This window comes from Tursiops truncatus, chromosome 10 (assembly GCF_011762595.2).
Source record: "Tursiops truncatus isolate mTurTru1 chromosome 10, mTurTru1.mat.Y, whole genome shotgun sequence".
Lineage (NCBI taxonomy): Eukaryota > Metazoa > Chordata > Mammalia > Artiodactyla > Delphinidae > Tursiops > Tursiops truncatus.
The window spans coordinates 60,798,230-60,810,102 of NC_047043.1; the positions used below are offsets into that span (position 1 = coordinate 60,798,230).

The 11,873-nt window shown below is 43.3% G+C and overlaps 1 protein-coding gene across 1 annotated transcript in view; it reads right to left on the bottom strand.

Moving 5' to 3' along the window:
- The window catches only part of CDCP1 (CUB domain containing protein 1), a 56,674-nt gene that overhangs the window by 43,609 nt on the left and 1,192 nt on the right, over positions 1-11,873 (bottom strand). The gene's annotated exons all lie outside the window — the stretch shown is intronic.

Here is an 11,873-nt window from a genome sequence, read left to right on the forward strand (position 1 = left end):
TGGGAGGCGTTAAATCAGTAAGAATGGACATTATAGGTGTTCAGCCATAACGGACGAAATTATATCAACAAGGATGGTCATTATGGAGGGTGTTACATCAACTAAGATGGCCGCTATTGGCACCTGGACAGTGCCAGTGGTGGCACTAGCTAATGATCTTAAGATAATTATGCCATAAATTCAGGGAGGTGAGAAACTGAGTTGAGGGACCAAGAATGCTGAGCTAGGGGTTTTGAGGAGGCACATTGTGTCTGCAGGTGGAAGAAAAAGTAGATGGTTATTCCTGAAAGGGAGAGAGGCTGTGGTTCAGAGCACTTTCCCTTTCATGACCCGTACTCCTTCCTCACAGCAGGAGTTGGTCCTGCTGCTAAGTGCTATTGCCAAGGAAGGAAGAGGAGGATGGGAACAAAACTCAGTTAGAAAATCCCAGAGTAATGAGGCATTTAATCATCATTCAAACTACATTCTGCTTCGCGCCTATAGCTGGTCTCCAGTCATGAATCATAAATTGAAGGATTACTCTTCATTACATTTTTCCAGATAGAGGATCACTTTGCAAGCTGTCTTTTCAGAGATGGTGGGAGAACACTTTTATTTTATTTATTTGTTTGTTTTACTGGGGTATAGTTGTTTCACAGTGTTGTGTTAGATTCTACTGTACAGCGAAGTGGAGTTCCCCGTGCTATACAGCAGGTTCTTATTAGTTATTTATTTTATACATATTAGTGTATATATGTCAATCCCAATCCCCCAATTCATCCCAGCCCTTGGTGTCTGTACATTTGTTCTCTACATCTGTGTCTCTATTTCTGCATTGCAAACCAGTTCATTTCTATCATTTTTCTAGATTCTACATACATGCGTTAATATACAATATTTGCTTTTCTCTTTCTGGATTACTTCACTCTGTATGACAGTCTCTAGGTCCATCCACATCTCTACAAATGACCTAACACTTTTAAAATATCAAAACAACACCATGGGATTACTGGTGATGAATGACAGAGCCATACTTCTGTTCCAGGGCCTATTTTAGGGTTTTGCTATGATGTTCCACAGACCTCAGACACCAGAACACCTGTCCTCCTCCTTCTCTTTTCCTGCCTGTGTAAGGTATTCTCCATCCTCAACCTTTATTGCAGTTCTCATACATACATCTTTTGCTGTACTTACCACACTGCATATTGTCTCAAACTCAAATGCTTTCAGGGCCTAGGCAGGTAATATAAATGAGAAAAGCCAACATAGTGAGGAGGGTCTTTATTGAATCAGAGGATACATGCTCTACTAAATATATTGTAATTCAGCTTTTTTCAAAACACATCAAACAGAACTGGGCCAAGGTCCTCAGGCCACCCATTTGTAGCTCCTGGTTTACATGTTTGAATCCCTTCTGGGTGGTGAGCCCCCGGAGAGCAAGGGACTAGGGTTTTCTACCTCTCAATGTCCAGCATCCAGCACAAGGGGCCTCCAACATCTGGGGAATGAATGGAATCTGTTACCAAATAACCCAAGACTAGGCTAGATCTTTTCAAGACAGTCTAGGCAAAAATCAGATTCTCTAGGCCTGCTCAGTGCTAGGCCCTAACAGTGGATAGGGGGGTGGGAAATGCAGCAAATTGTTTTTCAAGAAAAGCTGCTCCAGGTGGAGAAGGCAGTTTTGGTCATTAGTTCCTTGATTCCCAGTGACTTAATACTTCTACTCCATCCCTTCTATACACCAAATTCTTGCAGGAAGCATCTGTAGACTTTTTTGAAGACAGAATCATTGCTATACCCATAGCTGGCTTTAAATTTTGTTTTTTAATTTAAAACTATTTTTAAGACAAAACTGTGGTGATAGAAGGCAATTCAATGGTTTCCAGGGGCCAAAGGGTAGGGCCTCTGCCTGCAAAGGGGTCTAGAGGAACTTTGCAGGGTGATTGAAACGTTGTACCACCTGACAGCACTCATCAAACAGTGCAGTTGAGTGGTGAATTTTATGGTATGTACATTATATTTCAATAAAGTTGAAAAATATATTTTACTTTTAGATAAAAAATACATGAAGCACAAAGTAAAATATGCAAGCATATCTCTATAAGGCACCCCTATGTTATTTCATTTCACTTTGCCAAAGGGTGGCATACCATCCTCACTGTTCTGAATCTTGTGTTTTCCCCTCAAGAATATATCTGGGGGGGTTATGCCATGTCTGTACACTGAGAGCCACCCCATTCTTTTAAATGGCTGTGTAGCATTCCACTGTTTGGATGTACCATCATTAATTTAACCAGTCTTCTAATCATGGACATTTGGCTTGTTTCCAGTCTCCAGTTACCAGGGGAAGGAGAAGAAGATGCTTATCTGGAGTTTCAAGGTGCCAGTGGGACATACCTTCCTTGGTGTCCCACGGTTCCTGGCTGGAACTGGAATTGTATTCCCACAGAAGCAGAGACCAGGGAGGCTGGAAGATGTTATTTCAAGGGTTTGGCTGCATTGTGTTGGGATGGGCTTCTGCAAAATGACCCAAGCACTGTCTACAATTTTAAAAAAACGTCTTCTTTGTTGTGATAAGTTGAGAACTTGCTCCTGACAGCCCAGGGCTGAAGTGCCTGATAAGACTGTCAGCAACTTCAGGGCAGTTGGGCAATCCTCCACCTCTCAGCAGGGATGAAAGCAGGGGCCCTGCCAGACTCCACAGAATATCCAGCTCTGGTTTCATGGCCTGCCACACTCCAGCCCAGTGTCGGTTTATGACACTTGCTCACGAGGACAGCTGTAATCTTCGGAAGTCCACTAGGAAGTTCTTTTCACTTCTCATGTGTAATTGGGCCTGATGTTTAAGTTACATAAAACCGGTCTGGTCAGTTCCTCGGCTAAAAGGAAATGTGTGTGTTTGTGCGTGTGCGTGCATGCATGCACGCACGCACTGGCGTGCGCTGGTGCTTACCTGCAAACAATTTTTAAAAACATGTTCTAGTGTCATTGAGAACAATTTCTTGCAGTTTTTAATCCAGCAGCTTTGATTCTAGGAGCTTCCCGTTCCTCATAAGGGCCCAAAGCTGACCGCACTGGGATAGGGGCTGAAGCATAGTATGTAGTAGCAGAGGCTGAAACAACCAAAATGTCTCCCAAAAGCAACCTGGTTACACAGACAACGGCCTGGCAATTTGGTCCATGTTGTCTGCTGCTGAAAATTTCAATGTTCTTCTTGGGCTCAACTCAAATGATCAAAGTAATAACAATTATTAAGTGAGGAATCTGTTCGAGGCTGGACACTGTGCTGAGTGATTTACAGACGTTATTTTCATTGGGTCTATGCCTCGAAGATACTCCAGGGCCCCACTCCAGTGAGACTTGTCAGCAGGGCGGTTGGTGGTAAAGACAGCCCATCACCACAGGCTAAGTCCTCCCGAGACAGTGTCCCCAGCTGCCTGGGGCCTCCAGCATAGCGTAGGCTTCTAGCAGGAGGAGCAGCATTTGATAACTTCACCCTCTGTGCTGCTGGCTCTTGGACTCTCCTCCGTGGCCAGTGTGCCACTGTGCACCAGAGTTAGGCGTCTGTCTGCCCTTCACACTCGGGGGCTTCATCTCACCATCTCTGCATCCTCCATGATGTCCTGGGACCTCTCACCAAATGTTTGTGAGTTGTTATCAGGTTAAAAAATATTTCAGCCAAACATCCTTGTTTGAAATAGTTTGATGTCCCCACCACCAGCCCAATGATGGAAGATAAAGCATCTGCTTGAAGGAATCTGGCACATGCCTGGACATACACCATCCTAGCCCAGCTCTCAGCTGGACCACAAATTGTCAAGTGTTGAGAAGTCTCCTCATGGCTCCAAGCATTGTGTGACATTACTTGGAGATGGCCAAGTGGGCAGACCCCAAAACAAAAACAACAGCCTGACTTGAACTCTGTGTAATTTTTGGATGAAGAAAGTTGATGAACTCAATTCTGGAGACTGTCTTTTATTGTCCCAGCCAAAGACAGCACGTAGGCACCCATAAGTTTTTACAGAAGTGGCACATTTCCCCCAGAATGCTTTGGTTGTCTGCCATTGAGGGTAGGGAATATTTGCACTTCACTTAAAACAAAGAAAGTTATACCATTGGTGCTCATGGAACAGTTATAATTTGTTTTTTCAAAATATTTCTGAATTTATTATTTAAAGATGTTCACAGTCTAGGGTGAGGTGGTTAATGGCCTCATAGTATATTGTTGAGCTGCATTTCCATCTGGCAGAATGGACGGCCCGTCCAAGACTACAGCCTCTCCCTGGCAAAGTCAGACTAACAAGGCTCTCAGGGGTGCCCTTGGCTTGGGCTGAACTCAGGAGAGAACTGAAAAGTTCAGATTATTTTTTAAGTACAGTAACGGAAGAAAGAACTTCACATTTTATAAAAGTTTGTGAAGTATATGTCTGTAAAACAAATTCTGATTTTCTACTGTATTCTATCACAAATCAGTATTACTGTTTAGAGAAATCCAAACCACACGAACCAAGCTGGGATATTGTGAAGCAATGTGGTTCACATGGGAGAATGTGCAGGACAATACAAAGTCCTTGTCATGATCATCACGGCTACCAGCAAACCATCCTTCACGCAGATACTTCTGGTGTAACTTCTTCCTTCCAGTCTTTTTTCCTATGACTAGAGTCACACTGTACATACACACACTACTTTACACCTTGCTTCTTTCACTGTATTGCCATCATTTTCTAGTTTTTCCCTTGCAAGTATCCAGGAGTGGGGTTGCATTCCCGAAAACCCACCCACACCCCCATCCACTTCCTCCTGGAAGTGGACCAGCAGAGACTTATGAGCATGTTCTACAGAATGAAGATCCTGGGTCCTGGGGTGAGGAAGAGAACCCAGACCACCAAGGAGGTGTCTTCCACACCCTGAAGGGACACAGAAAGCTGTGGCCCCGTCTATCAATCCACACTTTCTTTTTCCTACTTTCTAGTTTTCCCAGTCCACACACGCAGTCACTGGGACTGTGCTTCCCTCCTCCTCCTCTTCTGTCTGATTTGCATCAGATTTGGAGCCAGAAGACCTGGGCTTTAGACCTTCTTGCCCTTGCCACCTTCTCACAGTGACTTGAAGAAGTCATCTAACGTCTATAAGCTCATACCCTCTCCTAGAAGGAACTGGCCTTGACCTGGATTATCCGTTTGTTTATTCCACAGATATTTATTAAGTGCCTGCTATGTGCCAAGCACCATTCCAGCCACTTTCCTAATGGGGATTGGATATGACCCTGCCTGAGCTCTTCCAATAGCTCGGGGGTCTCCAGAAGATCCACAAATCAGCTCTCATGTAAATCAGCTCATAAGACATTAGGGCTGGTGGTTCCTCTGCACGGTCCAAGCCCCTACATGAAAGTCTGGGAAACTGAGGCCTAAGGAGACAGGGCAACTTTTCCCAAGTCATAAGGCTAACTGTTGACAAGACTTGAAGTTAGAACCAGGTGTCCTGACCCTTAAGTCTGGCACTCATACCACTCTGCCCGCGACGATGACTTCTTCCTGGGTTCCCATCTATACTACATTTCAGTCTCCCTTTCAGTTGGATAGAGCCATGCCACTGAGTTTTAGTCAACAGAGTGGCAGCAGAATTGATATGAAACAAATTCCATTCCTGGACCATAAAACCCTCCATGTAAGACCCCTCCTGCTCTTTTATCTTCTATCAGTTTGATATGGATGAACACAGAAGCCACACTTCTTGAAGATGGTGGAGTCAGAAAGTGGAAGGAGCCTGGGTCCCCATATCACTGCTTGGAGGAGATCCCCTGTTTAGGACCTTCTGTGAGTAAGAAATAAACATCTATTGCGTTTGAGCCATTAGACACATCTGGGTCTGTGTTACAGCAGCTCAAAGGGTGTTACACCTTAACTATTAGACTTATCAAGGTAAAAAGGTCATAAAGAATTAATCAGTCCTCAATGCAAACATGAGGAGCTATCAGAGTGCAAGCCCGTCTTCAGCCTTCTCAATACACAGTGCTCATGGCATTCTGATCACGGAACTGAAAGTAAATATTTGAAAGGAAATTCAAAATATTTCCCTTGCCTAAAGTTCATGATTAGTTTCAACTGGAAAGAATAAAGAAAGGAGTAAATTGCAGCCTGGGGTGGTTAAGAGCCTGTACTCTGAAACGAGACTGCCCAGATTTACAGAGGGCACTACCACCTATTAGCTGGGCTCTTGGGCAAGCTGCTTCCCCTATTACTCACTTTCTTCTATTTGACATTTTCTGTACAAACGCTTTGACCCAGTAACTCCTCATCCAGGAATTTCACTTACAGATAAACCTGTCCATATACCCAAAAAAGTCAGCTGTAAAGATGGTCAGTGAGGCTCTGTTCATAGCAACAGACGATTGGAAACAATCCACTAACAAGTGGCTGGTTAAATATAACATGATGCTCCCACGACAAGGAATATTATGCAGCTGTCAAAAAGCATGGCAGCTCCGTATGTTCTGGTATGGAGTTAGAACCAAGATGGATTGCTACATGAAAAAAATCAAGACGCATATGGGACACATCCTATACTATATACTATATTTGTGCTCCTTTTTGTGTAAAGAAGGGAGGTATGTATATTTGTAAACTTGTACATGCTCAGGAACAATGCACAAGAAACCACAGCTGCCTCTGGGAGGAGGCCTGGGGTCAGAGGTAGAAGGGGACATACTCCCCTCTCCCCGCCACAGATCATTTTGTACTATTTGAAATTTTGTTACCACGTACAGGTAATTCTTTTTCTAAGTACAGTTTTTATATTGTTTACATATTAAAAACATATACACATTACCATATGATCCAGCTATCCCACTTCTGGGTATTTACCCAAAGATACAAACACACTAATTCTAAAAGATACATGTACCCAGATATTCATAGCAGCATTATTTATAATAGTTAACATATGGAAACAACCTAAATGCCCACTGATGGAAGAATGGATAAAGACGATGTGATATATATGTATAGATAGATAGATAGATACACACACACAGACACAAACAATGAAATATTACTCAGCCAAAAAAAGATGAAATCTTGCCACTTGCGATAACATGGATGAACCTTGAGGGTATTAAGCTATCAGATGGAGAAAGTCAAATACTGTATGATTTCACATATATGTGGAACATAAAAAACAAACAAACAAAAAACAAAATAAATGAACAAACCAAACAAAAAAAAACATGTAGATTCAAAGAACAGAGTAGTGGTTACCAGAGGGGAAGGGACGGGGTCGGGGGTTGGGGGGCGCAAATGTGGAAAATGGGATCAACTGCACGGTGACAGACGGAAAATAAATTTTTGGTGATGAGCACGCCGTAGGGTATACATAAGCTGAAATACAATGCTGTACACATGAAACTTATACAATGTTATACACCAATGTGACCTCAAAAAAAAACATTTTAAAAACAAAAAACACACATTCCTAGAACAAATATGAACACAGCCCTCAGTAAGTGTTGGCTGATTTTTCAAAAAATGAAAGAAAATGTCTGGAGTGCAGACACTGTCTCTAAGATGACCAGCAAATGCTGTCTTTAGGAGTCCCACTGTGCACAGGGGGCATGGCACACTGGTGACAGAAGCTGAGTTCCGAAGTCAGGCTACCTGGGCTACCATCTCAGCATCACTACATACTTGCTGCGTAGCCCTGGGCAAGTTACTTTACCTTTCTGTGCCCCTCTGTTAAGGGCTTATAGGAGTACTTGCTTGAGGCTGGAGAGCTAAATGACTAGCAGGTCTACTCAAGAATGCCTCCTGGATTTACATTTTCACAAGAGGAAACAGCTGAGTTTTTATTACTCAAACATTGTGTCATCTATCACAGTTATTTTTGGCCAATGTCTATTTAGGAAATATGTATATTTACATCTCCAAACACAATACAACATTTGAAAAAAAATGTATGTTGCAAACAAAATAGGCAGAATGCGAGGATCTGGTGGAGATGCCACGACTGCCAACAAAAGGGGTGCAGGAAGTTATTACACACAAAGCAACTGTCTGTGAAGAGCCACATACAGTAAATGGTCTGGCAATCCAGAAGGGATGTCATGCATTTTACATTTAATAGAATTGGTTGTTAATTATATATGGGTATCTTCTGGTGTTTCATTATGCTTTTGGAAACTGTTGGGGGTTTGGGTTTTGTGCAGTAGGTTTTTATAGTTTGTCCCACATGAAATAATGAGATGTAGGTCATCAGTTAGTGTTCTCATGCAGTATGTCTGGTTTTTAGGGATGAATTACTGATGTTAAGTGGGAGATGCTTACACGTAAAATACTCAGAAGAGTGGCTGGCACAGAGCAGAAGCTCAATATGTGTTAGGTATTACAAGTAGTAGTTAGTAATTAATAAAAAAACAAAAACAAAGAAACAAAAATCTTGTATACTGAATACAAACCCAAGGCTACAAAGAGGTGAGGAAGGGGACTTGGCTCTCCTTGCTGGTTTCTCTAAAATGTTGCCAGCTGCCCAGGAGAAGGTGATGGGCTAATTACAAGGTTGTAGGAAGTGGTTTGAAATAATTTGATTGTGGAATAATTTTTATAATTTAGAATGATAATTAAGGGGTGTGAACTTTTCTTAATCACCCAGGTGGAGAGCCTTAGCTATGGCTCCCCCATATCACGCCCCCATTGTCCCACCCATCTTGACCTCAATCATGGATCCTTCTTACCAGCAAACTCCCCTTCTCCTCCATCCAAACCAAAGTCAGCACCACTGAGCAAAATCGAAGGTGAGGCTTGTGTTATAAGCCAAGGGACTCAGTTCTGGGTTTTTGTTTTTAGCAAAAAAAAAAGTGCTGCTGGACTATTAGTACCATCTAGCTGGGGCACTCTAAGATTCTTGAATACCCACCAACACTGTTCAGACCCTGCTTGCTGAGCTAGAGGGAGGAATGCTTCTCCCATAGTTGCTAGTGAAACAACAATGATGACAGCCCAGGGAGCGTGGGAAAAGGGCATTCATACTCTGTTGGCAGGAAGGTACACCAGAACAACAGGACAAGCTACCCACAGGGCAACATGGACATGTGTATCCAAAACCTTAACCTCTTCTCCACTCTTCATCCCAGCAATTCTATTTCCAGAATTTTAGTTGGAGCAAATAGTCAAGAATGTGCAGAATAGAGCCACAGGAACACATTCTCAGATATATCAAAATGGGATAATCCAGTTGACACTATTTTATAACCTTAGCAATGCAAAGATAATATCACTTCATGTCATTACAGAATCTGTGCTATATAATTTTTAACGTCTTTTCACTGAACAGACCCCTATTGTTGGACATGTTCTATTTTTTTAAAGCTTTTTAAAAATATATATATTTATTTTATTTTTGGCTGCGTTGGGTCTTCGTTGTTGCACGTGGGCTTCCTCTAGTTGCAGTGAGTGGGGACTACTCTTCATTGCGGTGCGTGGACTTCTCATTGCAGTGGTTTCTCTTGTTGTGGAGCAGGGGCTCTAGGCGCACGGGCTTCAGTAGTTGCAGCACGCAGGCTCAGTAGTTGTGGCTCACGGGCTCTAGAGCACAAGCTCGGTAGTTGTGGCACACGGGCTTAGTTGCTCCGCAGCAATGTGGGATTTTCCCGGACCAGGGATCGAACCCGTGTCCCCTGCATTGGCAGGCGGATTCTCAACCACTGCGCCACAAGGGAAACTCTGGACATGTTCTATTTTTAGTAGGAAAAATTGAAAGCAATCTAAATGTCCACCAATAGGGGACTAGTTAAAGCTATACAAAGGGATGGTCCCATTTTTGGTTTTACACACACACACACACACACACACTCAAATTGTGCACCAAAATGACCAAGGTGGTTTGCTCACAGATATTTTGTTATATTTGTTGCCAATTTTTCTACAATAATTATATATATATTACTTAAAACATTTAAGTAATTTCAACTTCCTTTTGCCACATTGATAGCATGGGAGAACCCCTAGAAGAATGTGGGGGGGCAGGGTACAGTCATTGCAGACAAAACGGTAACATATGAAGTGACCCCTGAGGCTGATGGGTCAGCACTCGGGCACATGTCTACAGCCAGCAGAGAAACAGTCTGTGTGCGTGTGGGGGTTAGAGTGGGGGGAGGACTCATCAGTTCTGCCAGTTACACATTTGAATCTGAAGAATGATGAACACACACACTCACCAGGGTGAGTGACCACGTCATTTGATGCCTACTCATATTTTTGGCAAGAAACAATGGCGGCAAGAATGGGGTCACTGACCCAGACTCTGGTACCTGAGTGGTTCTTGGAAAGCCACTAAGTTGAGGTTTTTTTTTTTCTTTCGTTTTCTTTTTTTTTTTAAATGCTATCCTACTTGAATCTCTTAGACTAAACTTTTTTTAAAAATAAATAAATTTATTTATTTTTGACTGTGTTGGGTCTTCGTTGCTGCGCACAGGCTTTCTCTAGTTGTGGTGAGCGGCAGCTGCTCTTCGTTGCAGTGGGTGGGCTTCTCATTGCAGTGGCTTCTCTTGTTGCAGAGCACGGGCCCTAGGCTCGTGGGCTTCAGTAGTTGTGGCACGTGGGCTCAGTAGTTGTGGAGCACGGGCTTAGTTGCTCCGTGGCATGTGGGATCTTCCAGAACCAGGGCTCAAATCTGTGTCGCCTGCATTGGCAGGCAGATTCTTAACCACTGCACCACCAGGGAAGTCCCTAAGTTGAGGTTTTAACAAGGCTATTTTAACTTAACCAATCTTTCATTCTTAGAAGTGGGAGAGCTGGTGGGAATACCAAACTCAAACAAACACACCCCACCAAGATGCAAACTTTCCTTTACTCTTCATCTCTGCAGTGACACCAACATCATTTTCACTCTGCAGAGTCTTAAGAGAGTTCAGGGATTTATAAAATAAATCCACTGTGCTAGGCTCTCTGGTTCTCTCCATCTTTTCAGGACAGACTCTACTAACTTCTCGAAGGTCTCCACCAGTTAGATCAACCCCAAGACTCTGGGCAAAGCAAATGTACTCTGTGACTGCTCCAACCACAAAGGGATAACCTTTAGTTCAGCCCAGAGATGTGGCCTCACAGGTCCACTTCTTAAGACCACAGGAAAGATTTAAGAAGGTAAAATGGGAAAGTTCCTGGGCTTCCCTGTATCTATACAATGAACCAAGAGACATGGCTCCAACAGTCAAGAACTTCCTGGAAAGAACAGACTCCACTGGACTCACTGGAGACCAAAACGGCAGCCTCTCCAGGCCACAGGGAGGAATCAGACATGTAACACAAGCCAGTTCAGGATAAGCTGTCATAGTTGTCAGTAATGCACTGATGCCTTGATTTACACCATACTCTTACTGGAGGAGTTCTCAACTGTTATCACAGACAACCGGAAACATCTCAGACAATTCCCAGAGTTTCAAGACAGCGCTCAAGTGTGATGGGCACACTATTTTTCCTCACACATACATTTACACCTACTTTCATTAGCTAAATTACTCTTTATTCTTTTTTTTTTTTTTTTTTTTTTTTTTGCGGTACGCGGGCCTCTCACTGTTGAGGCCTCTCCCGTTGCAGAGCGCAGGCTCAGCGGCCATGGCTCACGGGCCCAGCCGCTCCGCGGCATGTGGGATCTTCCCGGACCGGGGCACGAACCCATGTCCCCTGCATCGGCAGGCGGACTCTCAACCACTGCGCCACCAGGGAAGCCTCTACTCTTTATTATTAAACTGACTTTTTCTTCAAGGGAATCTTGAAAACTCAGTCCAAATTACAATAAACACAGTAAATATTTTCAACGTCCCATCTTCTGTGCAGCAATATGTCACCTCACTGCTGTTGGAGAAAAGAACCAGGAAGCTTTCCAGTCTCGGATTTGTCATG